Below are 21,671 nucleotides of genomic sequence, written 5' to 3'. Positions count from 1 at the left end.
CGGTATTCTAGAGCAGAGGGCTCACATTGGACAGGTTTCGGGTGTGGTGCCGGTACAACCTATTATTCTGGTTCAGCCCAAGGTCAGGCCAGGGGCAACAGAGGAGGAACAACTTAGACTAGCGAGGTTCAAGAAGTATCACCCTCCTACTTTCGGTGGTTTGGCTTCAGAGGATTCCCATGGTTTTCTAGAGAAGTGCCACTGTATTCTTCGCACTATGGGTATTGTGGAGACAAGTGGGGTTGCTTTTACTACGTTCCAGCTTAAGGGAGCGACATGTCAGTGGTGGTGAGCATATGAGTTGGGTAGTCCGGCCGATGCAACTTCACTTTCATCGACTCAGTTTTTCAGAGTATGCCATTAGATTCAGTGATCTGTCCAGACAAGCACATACTTTGGTTTCTATAGTTAGAGAGAGCGAGTCTGCAGGTTCATTAAGGGGCTCAGTCATGATATCTGGTTCAGCATGGCTCGGAAGTTGGAGTCGGACTATCACGACCCAAAATCCCACCTCAGGTGTCGTGATGGTACTTAGTCTCTAAGACTAGGTAAGCCGATTTCAATTTCATTGCAAACCATATTTTTTTATAGATAATCAAAACCCACAACGGAAATAATTATAACAACCTCCCAAGATTGCTAATACTGAGTCACGAACTCTAATTGAATACATAGAATGATCTCGATGACCAAATATACAATACTGTTCGAATAAGAAATTAACAGTATAATAAAAATGGAAAGACTCTAAGGGACAGCGACGACCAAGCAGCTCTACCTGAAGTCCTTGCGATCACACTCTAACTATATCCGAGTCTGATATCTTCAATACCTGGCTCTGCATAAAAATGTGCAGAAGTGTAGTATGAGTATACCACAGTCGGTACCCAGCAAGTATCAAGACTAACCTCTGTGGAGTAGTGATGAGGTACAGTCAAGACACTCACTAGTGTAATAACCTGTGCAATATTGTATACAAAAATAATAGAAAACAAATAGCAGTAATAGCAACAATAATCAACTAGTGATGTAAACAACAAGGCAGCAAGAACACCATAATTATTGCTAAGACAAATAACGAACACAATTACAACTAATAATCAAGTCCTTCAAAATATACATCTTTCATCTATAAATTTGTCAAATAAAAATCTTTCGAATATAATTCTTTCAATGTAATATTTTGGATACAGTTCTTCTAAATAAATATTTTGAATACAATTCTTTCAAATAAAAGTCACTCTGTAACACCTCATTTCATAATCACAAAATATGGGTCTCAGTCCATTTTTATATCTTACATAACACGGGCCTCAGCCCACCTTCATATTTTCACGGCACCTCGTACCCATATTTCTATCACAACCGCACAGACAACTCACGTGCCAATAATAAAATTATCATATTTTCCTCGGTACCTCGTGCCCACATTTCATATCACATCTATACGAACAGTTCATGTGCCAATAATAAAATTATCATATTTTTCCCGTCACCTCGTGCCCATATTTTATATCACATCTACACGGAAAGTTCACGTACTGATAACATAATCTGCCCGGCAATAGCCATAGGCTCACAATTTCAACATGAATCAGACTATTATCAAGTTACCAACAACAAGACAATTTGCACAAGAGATAAAAATAAATACCAGGAAAAATCACAACATCATATAAAAATCACCAACAAAATAATATCACATCATCATGTATCATCCGTGATAATAGACACCCTTATCTCTCATATAGCCACCTGTATCACTCCATAATAATATCCACCCTTATCCTTTCGCCCTGACAATATCAATAGCCACTTTTATCGCTCCTATTAATAGCCACCTTTATCACTTCGCCCAGACAATATCCCAACACACATAACCATAGTGAAATGCCACCCTTATAACCACATAATGTCAATAGTGGAATGCCACCCTTATGTCCTCATAATAATAACTCAAATCACACAACAATTTACACGGAAAATTATCACGACAATACAATACAACAATTCATATCATAATTTGTCCGTACGCCACAACCAATTCTAAAGACACAACAAATTTAATTAAATTCACAGCAAGTAGCCCAAGGCTCCACACAATGTACACAAAACCTCAAAAACAACAACAAAAATGGAAAAATAACTCAGTATATGGCAACACTTTCATTAATCCAAATTTTTGATAATTATATTAACGCCTCAATTTAAAATTATCTAATTAATTATTTGCAGATGGAAAAATCCATAATATAATTATTTCCAGAAAATATCAAATCAACAAACTCACGATATTCACATAATAATTCAAGTGACAATCACACCAATTTATCATATAAAAAACAAATTTGACAAACAAGGATTGAGACATGGCAAATAGAGGATTAAATAAATGCCAACAATTATCCAATTTACTACACAAAAATGCCTAAGACTTTAACCCAATAAATTTTGCACATATAATTCCGAGTACGTACTCGTCACCTCGCGTACACGGCTTTTCACATTTTACAAATGGCATATAAGACTCGATGCCTAAGGGGTAATTCCTTCACTCAAGGTTAGGCAAGATACTTACCTTTTTGAAGTTAGGCCGATATTCCAAAATCGCCTTCTTGCTTGAATTGACCTTCGGATATCTCAAATCTATCCAAATTAATTGTATAACTTCATTAAAATTTATCAGAAATAATTTCGAATAATAAAACGTCGACTTAAAATTTTATTCTAAAAGGTCAACCAAAGTCAACGCGGGGCGCGCCCTCAGAACCGACATAATTTTCATGAAATTCGAACACCCATTCCGACACGAGTTCAACCATACCAATTTTACCAAATTCCGATAACAACTCGACCTCCAAATCTTAAATTTTCGTTCTTGAAAAGTTTTGTAAAACTCTTGATTTCTTCCACTTAAATCCGAAATAAATGATGAATATAACCATAGAATCATGAAGTATAATTATTTTCGGATATAGAACACTTACCCCAATCCATATGGTAAAAATTCGCCTAAAAAATCGCTTCAATCCGAGCTCCATAGCTCCAAATATGTTAAAATGGCTGAAACCCCCATTTTTAGAATCTATCCAGGCAAGTTGCATTTGTCATTTGAGACTCATAAATCGCATTTCACATGCGATTTTTGCCTCAGTCCCCAAAAAAACAGCATTACCAGCCTTCGGTAAATCAATCATAATATTTTGTCCAAATGTACAAATGATGAATAGTTTATCTTTCTGAAAACTAGACACCAAGAGCTACAACTTTCATGTTTTGATAATTTCCAGATTCCTTATAGATTTCGAGATATAAGCTTCCAAAGTCAGCTCTGCACATCATAAATCTGGTGATTCACACTGCTGTAGCCAAAATCTGCAGTACCAGCCTTCAGTCAATTGATCATAACTTTCTATACAAATGTCCAAATAATGAATGGTTTTTCACATAAAATTTTCTGGAAAAAGAAACGGATTGTGCACGCAAATCGTAGAAGGCTGAATTGAGCTATTCGAGGTCTCGGAATACATAAATAAAGGTTAAAATTAAAAATGATATATCGGGTCATCACATTCTCCGCCTCTAAAACAAATGTTTATCCTCGAACGTGGCAAGAATTATTCTGAGGTTATCAAATTGCTGATTTTTCTCTTACACATATACTCGAGGGTAATTCTACGTCACCGCAATCGACATACGTCTGACCACACCATCTCAATTGAGATTATTTCTTTTATTCACATTTATAACTTTAAAACCAAATTTCTTACACTCCAAACATTTTCAAAAAGTCCGATTTTTATATCAACGCACGGTATTAGCCTCAACCGGCGGTTGCAACTCGTGCCTACGCACACATCATATGTATGCCCATAACCACATCTCTGGTCTTAATAACTGTTCATAATCAATTACAACATCGCCAATTAACCTCATATTAACAAACAAACTCGTTTCAAACCTTCACCTTACTAATAACGAGACACGAGGCATGAAGGCCTCATAATTATTTACCCGAATTAACGAGTCATATTTAACGACACCTGGGCACTCACATCATAGGCTAAAACTCAATAATTATAACACGAATACGGCTAAATGTGCACAGAAAAACACATACAAGAATTATCAAATAAGCCGTACATGCATGACTCCCCATTAGTACTATAGTATAAATTAAATTTCATAAAGGGAGAATTTAAAACACATGAATTTAACCACAAGGGTCTCATCCTGATATAACTTCCACCGCAACTTGTAGTGCGGTTTAAACATATCAAATCATATTAAAATGCGAGGATCCCGTCCTCAGCTCTGAAATCACAAGTAATATGCACACCGTGCCAATCGAAATCTTTCCATTTTCTTTTTTAAAATAATTTTCGTTAAACAAGGTCACAACACATAATGAACCCCCATACCGGTAGCGTATATAATTTACAAACTGTAGTCAGTTATCCAGAAACTACATTAAACTTACCGTACTGAGTAATAGAACGTCACTTTCAGCCTCACAACTCTTTTTAGTGACTAACATAAAATGATAGACATGGCTATCTCTGTAGAATCTCTCAACATGAGTAAACACATAAGTAGATTATAGAATCACGAAGCTCACTCATAAGTGGAGCATAATAGGAGGACTTGCCTCGATACTCAAAACCGAATCAAGTTAAGGAAATTATTCCTTTATAATAAATCAAGATCGCACTTGTAACGACACCATCTGATGTAGCGACCTCAGTCATACCATAGAAAATATATCAACGGGTCGGGCCTCCACCTCTAGGACGCCCTCTACCCGCCCGTCCTCTACCCCAAAAATGTTCTAACATCTTGGCAATTTCTATCACTGGGCGAAATGAAGTATCAGCCTGTAGCTCCCGAGTCGTACAAAATTTTACGATCATAATTGAGTCCTTTAATGAATCCGTGGACTCGCTCTCTAGGTATAGGAACCAAAGTAGGAGTATGACGGGCTAACTTACTGAACCTGATGGCATATTCTAACACCGTCATGGTGTCCTGACGCAATTGTTCAAAATCTGTGCACCATGCATCCCGGAGAGTCTGGGAACAAATTCTTTAAAAAAAATAACTCCGAAAATTGAGCCAAGTTAGTGGTATTGCATCGACTGGTCTATCCTCTTCATAAACTTGCCACCATTGATACACTGCTCATGACAGTTGAAATGTAGTAAAGGCAACTCCTCTCACTTCCACAATGCCCATGGTGCGGAGAATACAATGACATTTTTTTTTCTAGAAATCCCTGGGCATCCTCGGCAGTTGTGCCACTGAAAGTAGGTGGACTATACCTCTTAAATCTCTCAAATCTCTTTTGTTCTTCTTTTAATAGCCTCTGGCCTGAACTCAAGATGTACCGGTACTATACCCAAAACCTGACCAATGTGAACTTGCAGCTCTCGAGTACGGGTGGTAGGAGTCTGAACTCCTCCCCCAATATGTGAAATATTTGGCGAAACGGAGATCAATACTGCCTGAGTCAACGTATCAAACATGTTCAGGAACTGTGCTAAAGTCTCCTGAAGTTCGGAGGTAACAAAATGTGTCTCTGGTACTTGTCCCCCAACCGGAGCTACCGGCGGCTCCTCAACTGCTACTCTGACAAGTGCTCTAACTGCGGCACGTTCCCTTCCTCGACCTCTAGCTAGACCTCTACTTTGACCCCGGCCTCTTTCGGCCTTTGCAGAATACGCGTGTGTCTGCTCAGGTGACCCGGTAGCGCGTCTCCTCAACATCTATGAGAGAATAGATATACAAAGGCTCAAACTCCAAAATTAAGAAATTCCGCATGACATGAATGAAATAAGTGAAAATTTCCTAATAGTTATGTAGCCTCTCAAAGATAAGTACAGACGTCTCCGTACCGATTCGCAAGACTCTACTAAACTCGTTCATGAATCATAGAACCTATGAACCTAGAGCTCTGATACCAACTTGTCACGACCCAAAATCCTACCTCAGGTGTCGTGATGGAACTTAGTCTCTAAGACTAGGTAAGCCGATTTCAATTTCATTTCAAGCCATTTATTTTATAGATAACCGAAACCCACAACAAAAATAATTATAACAACCTCCCAAGACTGGTAATACTGTGTCACGAACTCTAATTGAATACATGGAATGATCTCAAGGACCGAATATACAATACTGTTCGAATAAGAAATTAACAGTACAATAAAAATGGAAAGACTCCAAGGGTCTATGACGACCAAGCAGCTCTACCTTAAGTCCTTGCGATCACACTCTAACTATATCCGAGTCCTATATCTTCAATACCTGGCTCTGCACAAAAATATGCAGAAGTGTAGTATGAGTACACCACAGTCGGTACCCAGTGGAGTAGCGACGAGGTACAGTCAAGACACTCACTAGTGTAATAACCTGTGCAATATTATACAATAAATAATAGAAAACAAATAGCAGTGATAGCAATAATAATCAACTAATGATGTAAATAGCAAGGCAGCAAGAACACCATAATTATTGCTCAGACAAATAACGAACACAATTACAACCAATAATCAAGTCCTTCAAAATATACATCTTTCATCTATAAGTTTGTCAAATAAAAATCTTTCGAATATAATTCTTTCAATATAATATTTTGGATAAAATTCTTCCAAATAAATATTTTGAATATAATTCTTTCAAATAAAAGTTACTATGTGACACCTCATTTTATAATCACAAAATATGGGTCTCAGTCCACTTTCATATCTTACGTAACACGGGTCTCAGCCCACCTTCATATTTTCACGACACCTCGTGCCCATATTTCTATCACAACCGCACAGACAACTCACGTGCCAATAATAAAATTATCATATTTTCCCCAACACCTCGTGCCCACATTTCATATCATATATGCACGGACAGTTCACGTGCCAATAATAAAATTATCATATTTTTCCCATCAACTCGTGCCCACATTTCATATCACATATGCACGGATAGTTCACGTACCGATAACATAATCCGCCCGGCAATAGCCATAGGCTAACAATTTCAACATGAATCAGACTATTATCAAGTTACCAACAACAAGACAAGTTGCACAAGAGATAAAAATAAACACCAGGGAAAATCATAACATCATATAAAAATCACCAACAAAATAATCCCACATCATCATGTATCATCCCTGACAATAGCCACCATTATCTCTCTTATAGCCATCTGTATCACTCCATAATAATAGCCACCCTTATCCCTCCGCCCTGACAATATCAATAGCCACCCTTATCGCTCCTATAGCCATCCTTATCTCTCCTATTAATAGCCACCCTTATTATTCCGCCTAGACAATATCCCAACACACATAACCACAGTGAAATGTGTAATGACCCGACCGGTTGTTTTAAGCTCCAGCATGTCGTTTGGCATTTTGAGGCCTTGTTTAGCTTCACTTCAGGTATTATGACTTGTGCACGTGATCGGAATTGAATTTCGGGAAGTTCAGAGTTGATTTGTAAAGAAAATTGTAATTTCGGAAGCCTTAAGTTGGAAAAATTGACTAAGGTTTGATTTTTGAGTAAACGACCTCGGAATCGGGATTGGAAGATTCCAACAGGTTCATATGATGATTTTGGACTTGGGCGTATGTACGGATCGGGTTTTGGATGACCCAGGAGCGTTTCAGCGCCTATTGTGGAAGTTGGCATTTTGGAAGGATTTCATAAATTTGGGTTTGAGGGCAATTGGGCGTGATTTGATAGGTTTCGACATCGAATGAGGAAGTTTGAAGTTCTAAAGTTCATAAAGCTTGAATTGGAGCGCGATTCGTGGTATTAGCAATGTTTGATGTGATTTGATGTCTCGAGCAGGTCCGCATTATGTTTTGGAACTGGTTGGTGTGATTGGACGGGCTTCCGGGTGGTTAACAGATTAAAAAAAAGGAATTTTAGGAAGGATGGAGCAGCTAGGCTTCTGGTGTAATCTCACCTGTGAGAAGAGGGCCTCAGGTGCGAGTCCGCAGGTGCGAGAAAGGACTCGCAGAAGCGGATTTTACTGGGGGAGGCGTGGACCGCAGATGCGGTCGAGATCCGCAGAAGCAGGACCGCACCTGGGCGCGTGGAGGCGCAGAAGCGGATGGTGGCCGCATATGCGGAGTTGAGGGGTCTGGTTGAAGGCCGCATAAGCGGTAGTTGGGCTGCACCTGCGGAACCGCATGAGCGGTCAAGTGACTGCAGGTGAGGAAGTCGGGGCTGGGCAGTGTCTTCTTTAAAACGAGGGTTTGGCTCTATCTCATTTTATTTCGCCCATGGGAGCCAATTTTGGAGCACATTGGAGTTCCATCTTCATCAATCATAATGGGGTAAGTGCTTTCTAAATAATTTTGAGTTAAATACATGAGTTTATATGGATTTAGACATGAAAAATTGTAGAAATTTAGAATTTTGAAGAAAAACCTAGAAATTGGTATTTTTGGAATTTGACCACGAATTTGTGTAAGGAATTGAGAAAAAAATTATATATTTGAGTTCGTAATGCTATGGGTAATGGTTATCTTCAAAAGAATTTTCAGAATTCGGGCACGTGGACCTGAGGGTGATTTTATCGACTTTCCGAGCGGAGTTGGAATTGTTGTAAATTGAATTGTTGTGAGTATTAGATTATATATTTTAAGGGTTTGCACATTTATTGACTAGTTTGGAGCATTGGGCATCGATTTGAATTGTTGGAAAGGCTTGGGAGCCGGCTATGGAATTTCGGAGCGAGGTAAGTCTCCTTTCTAACCTTGTAAGAGGGAATTAACCCCATAGGTAAATTAAATCAATACGTGCTTCTATTTGTGGGGGATACTATTATGCTTAAGTCCGAGTAGTCTAGGACCCAAAAGCATGCTATACTTGCAATATTTGTAACCTTAAGGTCAATTTAAATTGCTTAAATCATATCGAACTTGGTAAATGAATTTCAAAAAGGTTAAACATCATTTTCTTAACTGTTAAAAGAGGATTTGCCATTTCCTTGGACAATTGCTCCTTGATGAATTATTGACTGAGTGTTTGAATGTGTTTATCTTTCGAGGAACAGGTCGAACGCCTCAGCAGATTAAATAGATGCATCTATGGTTCGCGCCGTTCGACCCTCCGACAGTGCACGGTTTATTATTATGTTGGATCGGATCGTACGACCTCGACATGATTTGCGCATGACATGATTGATTGTTTTAGAATTATTGATAATTGATATGGCTTCATTGGCCGGAGATATAATTGTTAAAAGATGAAAATAAATTTGGAAATCCCCTATTAACAAAAAAATTATTTACCTGCTTCATGTTACCGAGTTTACAGTTGCCTTATAAAATCCATAATTCATCATATTATCGGTATATTATTGTTGGCCATAGTAAGCGTCTGAGTCAACCCCTCGTCACTACTTCTTCGAGGTTAGGCAGGATACATACTGGGTACGCGTTGATTTATGTACTCATGCTACACTTGCTGCATATTTTTGGGAAGGTGCATATATGTCTAGTAGTCTTGCAGGCGCAGAGGTGTGGTAAATGCGGAGACTTAGGTGAGCTGCATTTCCATCTACGATCCGCAGCCAGCAGAGTCCCCTTCAGAGTTACTTATGTATTTTCCTCTCTGATTTGTTTTCTGGAAAGGTGTTGTATTTTATTTTATTTTTCTAGCTGATGCTCACGCACTTGCGACACCGGGTTCTGGGATGATTATGGGATATTTAGTATTGAAATTGGAAAACATTATTATTATTCTTAAAGTTCGTTTGTTACTAGTTAAATTGAAACAAATTTATGTTTTCAGAACACTAAAATGAGAATTTAATTAAATATTTAGTGTTGGCTTGCCCGACAGTGGTGTCCGGTGCCATCACAACCTTTAATGGATTTTGGGTCGTAACAACATGGTATCAGAGCACTAGATTCACTTAGGTCTCACGAGTCATGAGCAAGTCTAGTAGAGTCTTGCAGATCGGTACAAAGACGTCTGTACTCATCTTCGAGAGGCTGCAGGGTTGTTAGGAGCATTTTCCTTCTTGATTCCTCATCGTGCTATTCGATTCCGTGAGGCTTATGCCTTTGTTTCCTTCCTATTCAATCTTATGTGGCGTGAAGTGAAGTGCTTGTTATAAATTTGGAATCGAGGAAGTTTAATGGTACTACAGATGTGGTGTAGGATATTTCTCCCTGCATATTTGATTGGGCTATTGTCGTTGCCTAGTGAGGGGTCGTTCTGTCGTTTCAGCTCAGTATCAGTATTACCTAGGGCTTTGAGATTTGGCATTGGTTGTTATAACGATTCGTGCGTTGCTATCGCACAGTGTTCGTGAAATGGTAGGATGCTTGTATATGCGTCGAGGCAGTGAATAATTTGAAAGTAGGTTTTACTCAATGCATGATTCAGAGATTCAATATTTAATTACAGCAAAGGAAAGGCAATTGGACTATGAATGTTCGGATTTGGGTTGATGGAGTAACCAGACTTGGCATTTTCGAGTGCGATGGAGTTTTCATTGTGATGCTGTGTCGTCGTCCTTATTTGAACGCATTACGATTTGTCGGTGTTATGATCTTCTTTGATTTTTCCTTCGGAGTAGGGTGTTGTGAAATGATGTCGGGAAAGCGGCTGTAAGAGACCGCGATGTGCAGTGGTTCAGGACCGAAGCGATGATCCTCGGGAAGGTTTAAAGTCGGTAGAGATCAATTGGTTCAAGTGCTACAGAGACGGATTTTGATTTAAGGTAACAACTGGATAGCGAATGATGAGAAAGGACATGTGGGAGGTGTCTCGCGGTGGTTAAAATTCTAGAAGGCCAAGTGTGAGAAACAGAAGTCGAGTAGTTGCTTAAAGGAGAGGGTTTGACCAAAGTGGGAGAGTTGCAAGGTAGCATATGGGTTACGTGGTAGGGTAATTACATGTCTTGAGGAAAGCTTGGAGTGATTTGGGATTTATGATGTACAGTGACTAGGTCTACGGGCTTAATTTGGAATATTGGCTGCTACATTGAGGAAGATTGGGTGTGACAGGAGGGAGTTGCTTAATATGAAGCAGGATACAATATGACTTTGGATTGGAATGTATTGTCGCACCTTTAGTTGATGTCCATGAGGAGTGAACGGACTTGTACAACTGGTGAATGAGCACGGGCTCAGGATGGTTTATTGGTTTCATAGTAATTATACTCGGTGCAGCATTATTGGAGGATGTCGGCATGAAATTTCCACAGGTGGGATATCTCCTGTGAGCAGATTAGCGGTTGCGTGGTGTTGATGAGGCTTCTATGAAGAATTTTACTGGTTATCCAGTAAGAGATCGAATATGTGAATATGGCTAGTGATTCAGAATGTTCATGAAATGTTTAACATAAGGATTTCGAGGAATTTTGGAGGGTTGATTGTGCAATATCATTTCAATAGGAGATAAGGAATCTTGTTGGGTTCCGGGGTTATGCAATGGTAGCTTCAGGCTAAGTGGGGGAGCCCCACCGTCTATGATTCGATTGTGTAATTGTCAACTAGTGCCGTTTCTTGTTATCAGTGTATTGATGGGTCGCCATGGCTAAGGGAAGAGAACATCATTGGTAATTTGAGAAAAGGATTTGAGGAATATGTGATATATTTGGCCTTATCGATTCGTTCAGGTTTGGGGAAGACTCAGAGTCTAGGCTTCATGTGGAAGTGGTGTATAAGGAATGATTCAGCCGGATGCTTCTTTGAGAGGGCATTCATGTTCTAGTGGATCCTTGGAGTTTGATTATATTCGAGGACAAGTCAGAGTGGGTGACTCTCAACAACGGTCCTAGTGAATTCAAAAGTTAAAAATGCGGTGCCTAAGGATTTCAAGCCCGCGGTATGGTTAAGAACCGAGCTTTTGCAGCGGATTGTGAAAGGTGGCTTGGAGTGTTCTACATTATCTTTGGTCTGCGGTGTGGCATTGAGGAATGGGAAAAAGTAACTTCGGATTCGCGAAAGGAATTATCAGAATGGGCGTATCAGTTGAAGATTGCGAATGTGCGTACAAGGAGGGTATGAGATGGTTTGTGGGTTTTAAGAGAATGTGGTCTCGTGAAATGGGGTCACTCAGGATGAGTGTGGATTTGGTTCGTTACGTTGGAATGGAGCTATTGTTACTATTTCTAAGGCAAGCAAATAATAAATTGGAATAAGCAGGGTCGGATAGTAATGGTTGAATCAACATGATTGTGGCAGTGATCATTTTCTTTAGCGTGAAGTTATACATGTAGTTTTGTGGTTATACACTTGGGCTTAAGCGCCACCACCACTTGGTTGATTTGGGAGGTATCTGATTCGAATGGCTTTATTGTGTAAATGGATCCCAGAAGAGTTATGGCGGCTTAGATCATGACTTAAGGTTTGTATTTTCTACGATTTGGGAATTCAGTTACGTGGTGCTATGGTTCTCCTTAAATGAGTTTAGTAAAAGGTTGCTATATGATGAATTGTTTAATCTATTAGGGGTTCATGAGTTATGATGAAATTCTTGTACTCTTGCGTATTGGCATGATTAGGTGCAGTGAGCAGCATGGGAATTGGAAGTTGAGGACCAAGGTTGTGGTTCGGTGTTGACAAGGATGTCACGAGCTCGGATGAGCAGGAAAAGAATTTAGATATTTAGAGTAGGCTGGTATTGTCTTCAGGGTCACCTAAGATCGGTGACTTGTGTAAGAGGCTTTGTGTATTGATTTGCGGATCCTTGATTCGATTTACAGCATTAGTGCGGCCGATGGTATGAATGTACAGACTTGTTACCTAGTATGGAAGGTCATGTGAGCGTATCCCACGGGAAGATTATATAAGTGTGACGTATAGTCACTTGATTGCTTGAAGAATTGAAACCAAGTATGAAGATTATGGTAATATCGCTAATTTGGGAATTTGTGCCTGGAGGGCGCTCGGTTCATTTGGTGGTGGACTGTGAAAGTTTGTTCCGGTTATGATGGTTGTTCTTGTGTATTATGGGGAAAAGGGGTTATTATGGACCCTTGAAAGGTTATTTGCCTAGTACGGTGCGATCAGAATCGACTTGAGGTCCATGAAAGGATTTAAATATGAATATGGGCTCTGTATCAGGCTGGATGTGTGCATTTCAGCATAGCACTCCTTATGGAGAAGTATTCGTATGTTGGATGTCGTTTTGTCGTCGGCTATTTCATGTAATACTATATTGTGCCGTGTGAGTTGTGAAACGGCTTGATAAATTTCACATGTGCTGAGGTTTCGCGTAGCGATGATGTTATGTGATCAGGATGGCTCTCGAGATTCAGATCATATATCGCACCTTAGTTGTGCTTGACTTTTGTAGAGCATGGCACTATCTGTCTCCCCAGGGATGGTATTATGCACTTAGCGTGCTTGTGGCTAATATTTGGGTATTTTGTAATAATGAGCATTCTAGCTTGGTAAGTATCTCCTTACATAGATTCTATGTGTGGATCGGGTGGCACACCGCCATATGTATATTGTCTGGATCGGGTTGCGCGCCGCAACAGTGTGATGTTGAGTACAATCCCCTATATCTATTTTTGTGAGTTTTGTTTTCCATTTTCCGAGGAAGGTTCATAACACCTTTTCGATTGTCTAATTAGTTATGTGGGTTGAGTAGTCCTTTCCAGAGTTCGTTTTCCTTATGTATCACTTTCGAGTTTGTAGCTTGTTGGCACATTGTGGCATCACATGATACTTTTGGCAGTGTCGGAAGTGGCTTATTGTCTGAACAACTTGTACTGGGGGAGACGAGACTTTTGGACCTGGGATCAGTGCGTTCAGATTTATATAAGGCATATTGAAGAGTGAATATTGTTATTCAGTCCATAATAAGGTAATGGTTCTTGTCGGGGGGAGAGACTCCAGGAATTATGATTTGGCAGGTGGTTATGAGTTTTTACACGTCCTTCCGGTAGTGGAAGTATTGCGAGAGTTGAAATGGGACTTATATGCTTCGTGAGGTGCGTTGTGGGCATCAGATTCATGGGATTTCGACTATCGTTGTCATAGAATGTTATTATGGTCAAGTGAGTTACCCGGTGCATGGTATGAATTCAGTAAAGGTATGCGATCATGTATTGGTGCATCGTGTATTGATCGAAACGATGTTCGTATGTTGGAAGAAGACATGGTAGAGAATTTCATATGTTACAATTTCTCTCTAAGGCTTATTTGATCAAATAGAAGGGAGAATCTTCAGATTGGCTCGAGCTAATGTGCTCAATTGAGTTGTGGTAGCACAGGTATGTGCGCGAGGTGTTAAATAGTGAATTCGGGCAACTCTAGAGCAGTTCTTAGCACGTTCGAGGACGTACATATGTTTAAGTGGGAGAGAATGTAATGACCCGACCAGTCGTTTTGAGCTCCAGCGCGTCGTTTGGCGGTTTGTGGCCTTGTGTAGCTTCACTTCAGGTATTATGACTTGTGCACGTGGTCAGAATTGAATTTCGAGAAGTTCGAAGTTGATTTGGAAAGAAAATTCTAATTTCGAAAGCCGTAAGTTGGAAGAATTGACTAAGGTTTGATTTTTTAGTAAACGACCTCGGAATCGGGATTGGAAGGTTCCAACAGGTTCGTATGATGATTTTGGACTTGGGCATATGTTCGGATCGGGTTTTGGATGACCCAGGAGTGTTTCGACGTCTATTATGGAAGTTGGCATTTTGGAAGGATTTCGTAAATTTGGGTTGGAGTGCATTTCAATGTTATCGATTTTCATTTTGGGATTCTGAATCTGAGAATAGATCTGTATGGTGATTCTGGTATTGGGAGCGCGTACGGAAGTAGATTTGGAGGTCCGTAGGTCATTTCGGGGTCATTTGGCGAAAGTTAGAAATTTGAAGGTTTTTTGAGAGTTTAATCGGGAGTGAACTTTTTGATATCGGGGTCGGAATCCGATTCCGAAAGTTGAAGTAGGTCCGTAATGTCAAATGTGTCTTGTGTGCAAAATTTGAAGGCAATCGGGCATGATTTGATAGTTTTTGGTATCGAATGAGGAAGTTTGAAGTTCTAAAGTTCATAAAGCTTGAATTGGAGTGAGATTCGTGGTATTAACGTTGTTTGATATGATTTGAGGCCTCGAGCAGGTCCGCATTATGTTTTGGAACTGGTTGGTGTGATTAGATGGGGTTTCGGGGGCCTCGGGTGGATTCCGGATGGTTAACGGATTAAAAACAATGGAATTTTAGGAAGGGCTAAAGCAGCTGGGCTTCTGGTGTAATCGCACCTGCGAGAAGAAGGCCGCAGGTGCGGGAAAGGACTCGCAGAAGCGGATTTTGCTGGGGGAGGCGTGGACCACAGATGCGGTTGAGATCCGCAGAAGCGGGACCGCACCTGCGCGCGTGGAGAAGCAAAAGCAGATGGTGGCCACATATGCGGAGTTGAGGGGTCTGGTGGAAGACCGCAAAAGCGGTAGTTGGGCCACACCTGCGGAACCGCAGGAGCGGTCAAGTGACCGCATGTGCGGAAGTCGGGGCTGGGCAGTGTCTTCTTTAAAATGAGGGTTTGGCTCTATCTCATTTTATTTCGCCCGTGGGAGCCGATTTTGGAGCACATTGGAGTGTCGTCTTCATCAATCATAATGGGGTAAGTTCTTTCTACACAATTTGAATTAAATACATGAGTTTATATGGATTTAGACATTAAAAATTGTAGAAATTTGGAATTTTGAAGAAAAACCTATAAATTGGTAATTTTGGAATTTGACCGCGAATTTGGGTAAGGAATTGAGAACAAATTATATATTTGAGTTCGTAATGCTATGGGTAATGGTTATCTTAAAAATAATTTTCGGAATCCGGGCACGTGGGCCCGAGGGTGATTTTATCGACTTTTCGAGCGGAGTTGGGAATTGTTGTAAGTTGAATTGTTGTGAGTACTAGAGTATATTATTTATGGGTTTGCACATTTATTGACTAGTTTGGAGCGTTGGGCATCGGTTTGAATTGTTGGAAAGGCTTGGGAGCCGGCTATGGAACTTCGGAGCGAGGGAAGTCTCCTTTCTAACCTTGTAAGAGGGAATTGACCCCATAGGTGAATTAAATCAATACGTGCTTCTATTTGTGGGGGCTACGTATGCACGAGGTGACGAGAGTCCGTGTGTAGCTACTATTATGCTTCAGTCCGGGTAGTCTAGGACTCAAAAGGATGCTATACTTGCGATATTTGTAACCTTATGGTCAATTTAAATTGCTTAAATCATATCGAACTTGGTAAATGAATTTCAAAAAGGTTAAACATCATTTTCTTGACCGTTAAAAGAGGATTTGCCATTTCCTTGGACAATTGCTCCTTGATGAATTATTGACTGAGTGTTTGAATGTATTTATCTTTTGAGGAACGGGCCGAACGCCTCGGCAGATTAAATAGATGCATCTATGGTTCGCGCCATTTGACCCTATGGCAGTGCACAATTTAATATTATGTTGGATCAGACCGTATGACCTCGGCATGATTTGCGCATGACATATTTGATTGTTTTGGAATTATTGATAATTGATATGGCCTCATTGGCCGGAGATAAAATGGTTAAAAGATGAAAATATATTAGGAAATCCCCTATTAACAAAAGAATTATTTACCTGCTTCATGTTACCGAGTTTACAGCTGCCTTTTAAAATCCATAATTCATCATATTATCGGTATATTATTGTTGGCCATAGTAAGCGTCCCAGTAGAACCCTCGTCACTACTTCTTCGAGGTTAGGCGGTATACTTACTGTGTACGTGTTAATTTACGTACTCATACTACACTTGCTGCACATTTTTGTGGATGTGCATTTATGTCTAGCAGTCTTGCGGGCGCAGGGGTGTGGTAAATGCAAAGACTTAGGTGAGGTGCATTTCCATCTACGATCCGCAACCAGCAGAGTCCCCTTTAGAGTTACTTATGTATTTTCATGTCTGATTTTTATTCTGGATAGGTGTTGTATTTTATTTTATCTTTCTAGTTGACGCTCATGCACTTGTGACACCAGGTTTTGGGATGATTATGGGATATTTAGTATTGAAATTGAAAAACATTATTATTAATCTTAAAGTTCGTTTGTTACTAGTTAAATTGAAGCAAATTTATGTTTTCAGAAATACTAAAATGAGAATTTAATTAAATATTTAGTGTTGGCTTGCCTGACAGTGGTGTCCGGCGCCATCACGACCTTTAATGAATTTTGGGTCGTGACAAAATGCCACCCTTATACCCACATAATGTCAACAGTGGAATGCCACCCTTATGTCCTCATAATAATAACTCAAATCACACAACAATTTACATGAAATATTATCATGACAACACAATACAACAATTCATATCACAATTTGCCCGTACGCCACAACCAATTCTAAAGACACAACAAATTCACTTAAGTTCATAGCAAGTAGCCCAAGGCTCCATACAATGTACACAAAACTCAAAAACAACAACAAAGATGGAAAAATAACTCAGTGTAGGGCAACACCTTCATTAATCTAAATTTTTGATAATTATATTAACATCTCAATTTAAACTTATCTAATTAATTATTTGCAAATGGAAAAAGCCATAATATAATTATTTCCAGGAAATATCACATAAACAAACTCACGGTATTCACATAATAATTCAAATGACAATCACACCAAATTATCATATAAAAAACAAATTCGACAAACAAGGATTGAGACATGGCAAATAGAGGATTAAATAAATGCCAACAATTATCCAATTTACTATACAAAAATGCCTAAGACTTTAACCCAATAAATTTTGCATATATAAGCCCGAGTACGTACTCGTCACCTCGCGTACACGATTTTTCACATTTTACAAATGACATATAAGACTCGATGCCTAAGGGGTAATTCCCCCACTTAAGGTTAGGAAAGATACTTACCTTTTTGAAGTTAGGTCGATACTCCAAAATCACCTTCTTACTTGAATTGACCTTCGGACAACTTAAATCTATCCAAATTAATTGTATAACTTCATTAAAATTCATCGGAAATAATTTCGAGTAATAAAACGTCGACTTAAAATTTTATTCTAAAAAGTCAACCAAAATCAACGCGGGGCTCGCCTCTCGGAACCCGATATAATTTTTACGAAATCCGAACATCTATTCCGACACGAGTTCAACCATAACAATTTTACCAAATTTCGATAACTACTCGACCTCCAAATCTTAAATTTTCGTTCCTGAAAAATTTTGTAAAAATCTTATTTTCTTCCATTTAAATCCTAAATAAATGATGAATATAACCATATAATCATGAAGTACAATTATTTTCGGGTATAGAACACTTACCCTAATCTATATGGTGAAACATCGCCTCAAAAATCGCTTCAATCCGAGCTCCATAGCTCCAAATATGTTAAAATGGCCGAAACCCCCCATTTTTAGAATCTGTCCAGGCAAGTTGCATTTGTCATTTGAGACCTATAAATCGCATCTGGCACATGCGATTTTTGCCTTAGTCCCAGAAAAAACAACATTACCAGCCTTCGGTAAATCGATCATAACATTTTGTACGGATGTCCAAATGATGAATGGTTTACCTTTTTCGAAACTAGACAACAAGGGCTACAACTTTCATGTTTTAATAATTTCTAGATTCCTTATAGCGTTTGAGATATAAGCTTCCAAAATCAGCTATACGGATCAGAAATCTGGCGATGCACACTGCTATAGGCAAAATCTGCAGTACCAGCCTTCAGTTAATCGATCATAACTTTCTATACAAATATCCAAATGATGAATGGTTTTTTACTTAAATTTTTTTGGAAAAAGATACAGATTGCGCTCGTAAATCGAAGAAGGCTTAATTGAGCTATTCGAGGTCTCGGAATACATAAATAAAGGTTAAAATTAAAAATGACATATCGGGTCATCACACGGACATTCCATTTTAGCAGGTGGTAGAGATTGCTCGCCGATTAGAGGGCATGCAAGACCAGGAGAGAGAGGACATGCGGGGTCAAGAGAGAGAGAGGACAGGGAGGCTAAGAGGCCTCATTGACCGGGAGGACCTACTGGTCCCTATTTTGGTGGAAGGGTACGGCATGGTAGAGGTTTTGTGGGTCAGCAAGTCCAGTTTGCACTTCAGGCTTCGCGCGGTGTTTCAGATACCTATTGGTCTCAGAGTACCCGTACCAGACAGCTTCCACAACCACGTCAACGGAGAGGTTGCTTTGAATGTGGAGGTACCAGTCACATGGTGAGAGATTGTCCCAGACTCCAGACAGATATGTCACAGTGAGGTATTAAGGCGGGTAGAGGACACCCAAGAGGGGGAGGCCTGGCCCGTTGATATAATTGCCATGGTATGGCTGAGGTCACTAAACCATATGGTATCGTTATAGGTATGGATTTGATTTGTCATAGAGGAGCACTATCCTTATTTTTATTCGGTTCTGCTTATCGAGGTGGGTCCTCCTATCATGCTTCACATGTGGGTGAGCTTCATGATTTTGTACTCTACTTATGTGTTTATCCCTGTTGAGAGATTCTATGGTGGTAGTCTGTGTCTATCATTTTATTTTGTTCACTATTGAAAGCTACGATACTAGAAATGACTTCTGTTACCCATTACAGTAGGTTTTGATGTTATTTCTGGGTGGTTGGTAACAATTTGTGATGTAAATGCTCTACCGATGTGGGAGTTCATTATGTGTTATGATTTTACTTAGTGGAATTTTTTAAAAAAATGGAAGGTTTCGGTTGGCATGATATGTATACTACTTGTGATTTAGAGCTGAGGATGGAATCCTCTTATTTTCATGTGGTTTGATATGTTTGAGCCGGGATACGTGCCGTGGTAGAAGTTATATAAGGATGAGATCCTTGTGATTAGTTCATGTATTTTAATTCTCCTTTGTGAAATTGATTCATAGTATGGTACTAATAGGGAGTTGTGCCAATCAGACTTGTTTGATAGTTTTTTCATGTGTTTCTCTTTGCATAATTAGTCATATTCGCGTTGTGCTTACTGGGTTTTAGCTTACGAGGTGTGTGCCCAGGCGACGTTAAATGTGACTTGATGATTCAGGTGAATATTTATGAGCTCTTCGTGTTTCTTGCATTGTTGCTAGTATTGTGAAGGTTTAAAATGAGGCTTAAACTGAGATGAGGTTAACTACTAGTGCTGTAGTTGATTATGGGCAGCAATTGTGGCCAGAGTTATTGTTATGGGCATGTGTAATGTGTTATGCTATGTGGTCGTACCGTGTGGGTGTAGGCATGAGTTATTATAGCTAGTTGTAGCTGATACCGTGTGTTGATATGAGAAACGATTCTTTTCAAAATGATCAGATGGTGAGAAATTTGATTCTAAGGTTTATCAGTGTGGATGGGAGAAATAAACTTCAATTGAGATAGTGTTGTCGGGTTTATATGGATTGGAGTGACGTGGGATCACCCGTGAGTATATGTATGGTGAGTACATTCAGTGATTTGATGACCTCGGAATGATTCTTGGCACATTCGAGGACGAACTTTGTTTAAGATGGGGAGAATGTAACGACCCGATCGGTCATTTTGGGAATTATCGTCCCGTTCGGCGGCTTAAGGTCTCGAGCTGCTTCGTATTATGTGTTATGACTTGCGTTTGTGGTCGAGTTTAGTTTTTTGGATGATTAAGGATCAATTTGGAGGAACAATTCTTGATTTAGAAGCTTAAGTGAAAAGGGTTGACCGCAATTTGACTTTTGTGTAAATGACTCCGAAATGGTGCTTGATGATTCTAATAGCTTCATATGGTGATTTTGCTCATAGGAGCGTGTCCATATGTTGATATGAAGGTCCGTAGGTCGTTTTAGCATGAATTGGCGAAAGTTGAAAAAAATGAAAGATTTGGAAACTTTGATCGGGAGTTGACTTTATTGATTTCGGGGTCGGATCTAGGTTCCGGAATTTGGAATAGGTCTGTACTGTCATTTATGTCTTGTGTGCAAAATTTGAATTCAATCGGAGTTGGTTTGGTATGAATCGTCATTAGTTTTGGAATTCGGAAGTTCATACATTTCGTAAGCTTGATTCGATGTGCGATTCATGATTCTAGTGTTGTTAGCGGCAATTTGAGTCTTCGAGCAAGTTCGTATCATGTTTTGGAACTTGTTAGTATACTTGGTTAGGGTCTCATGGGGCTCGAGTGAGTTTCGGATGGGTTTGGATTGTGCCGCGCTCTTATTTGATGTTTCAGCGTCGTTTCTTTTGGCATAAAGGGTATCATATTGTGCAGACGACCTTTGATTTGTGATTCGATTGAACCATCAGCTTCGTATTATAATTAAGAACCATAGCAACATTAATCGTCGCATTCCAAGGTTGTATGAGAGAGTTATGCCCATTTCAATGTCGGGAAAGACTGCTATTTTTCTAGTGCTTGAGGGAACAGAGGCAAATCGCAGGTGTCAAATGCGATTTATAAGTCTCAGGTGTAAAATGCAATTTATAAGTCTGAGGTGTCAAATGCGATTTATAAGTCTCAGGTGTCAAATGCGATTTATAAATCCCAGGTGTCAAAGACGACTTGCCTGAAGAGGTTTCTTAAAATGGGGGTTTCACCATTTTTAACATAATTAGAGTTGGGGAGCTCGGTTTGGGTGATTTTCATAGGCAAACTTCACAAATTGGACTGGGGTAAGTAATCTTAACTTGATTTGGTCCATTATTCATAAATTTAACACTATTTC

This window comes from Nicotiana tomentosiformis, chromosome 9 (genome assembly GCF_000390325.3).
Source record: "Nicotiana tomentosiformis chromosome 9, ASM39032v3, whole genome shotgun sequence".
Lineage (NCBI taxonomy): Eukaryota > Viridiplantae > Streptophyta > Magnoliopsida > Solanales > Solanaceae > Nicotiana > Nicotiana tomentosiformis.
Note: the sequence above shows the minus strand (reverse complement) of the source record.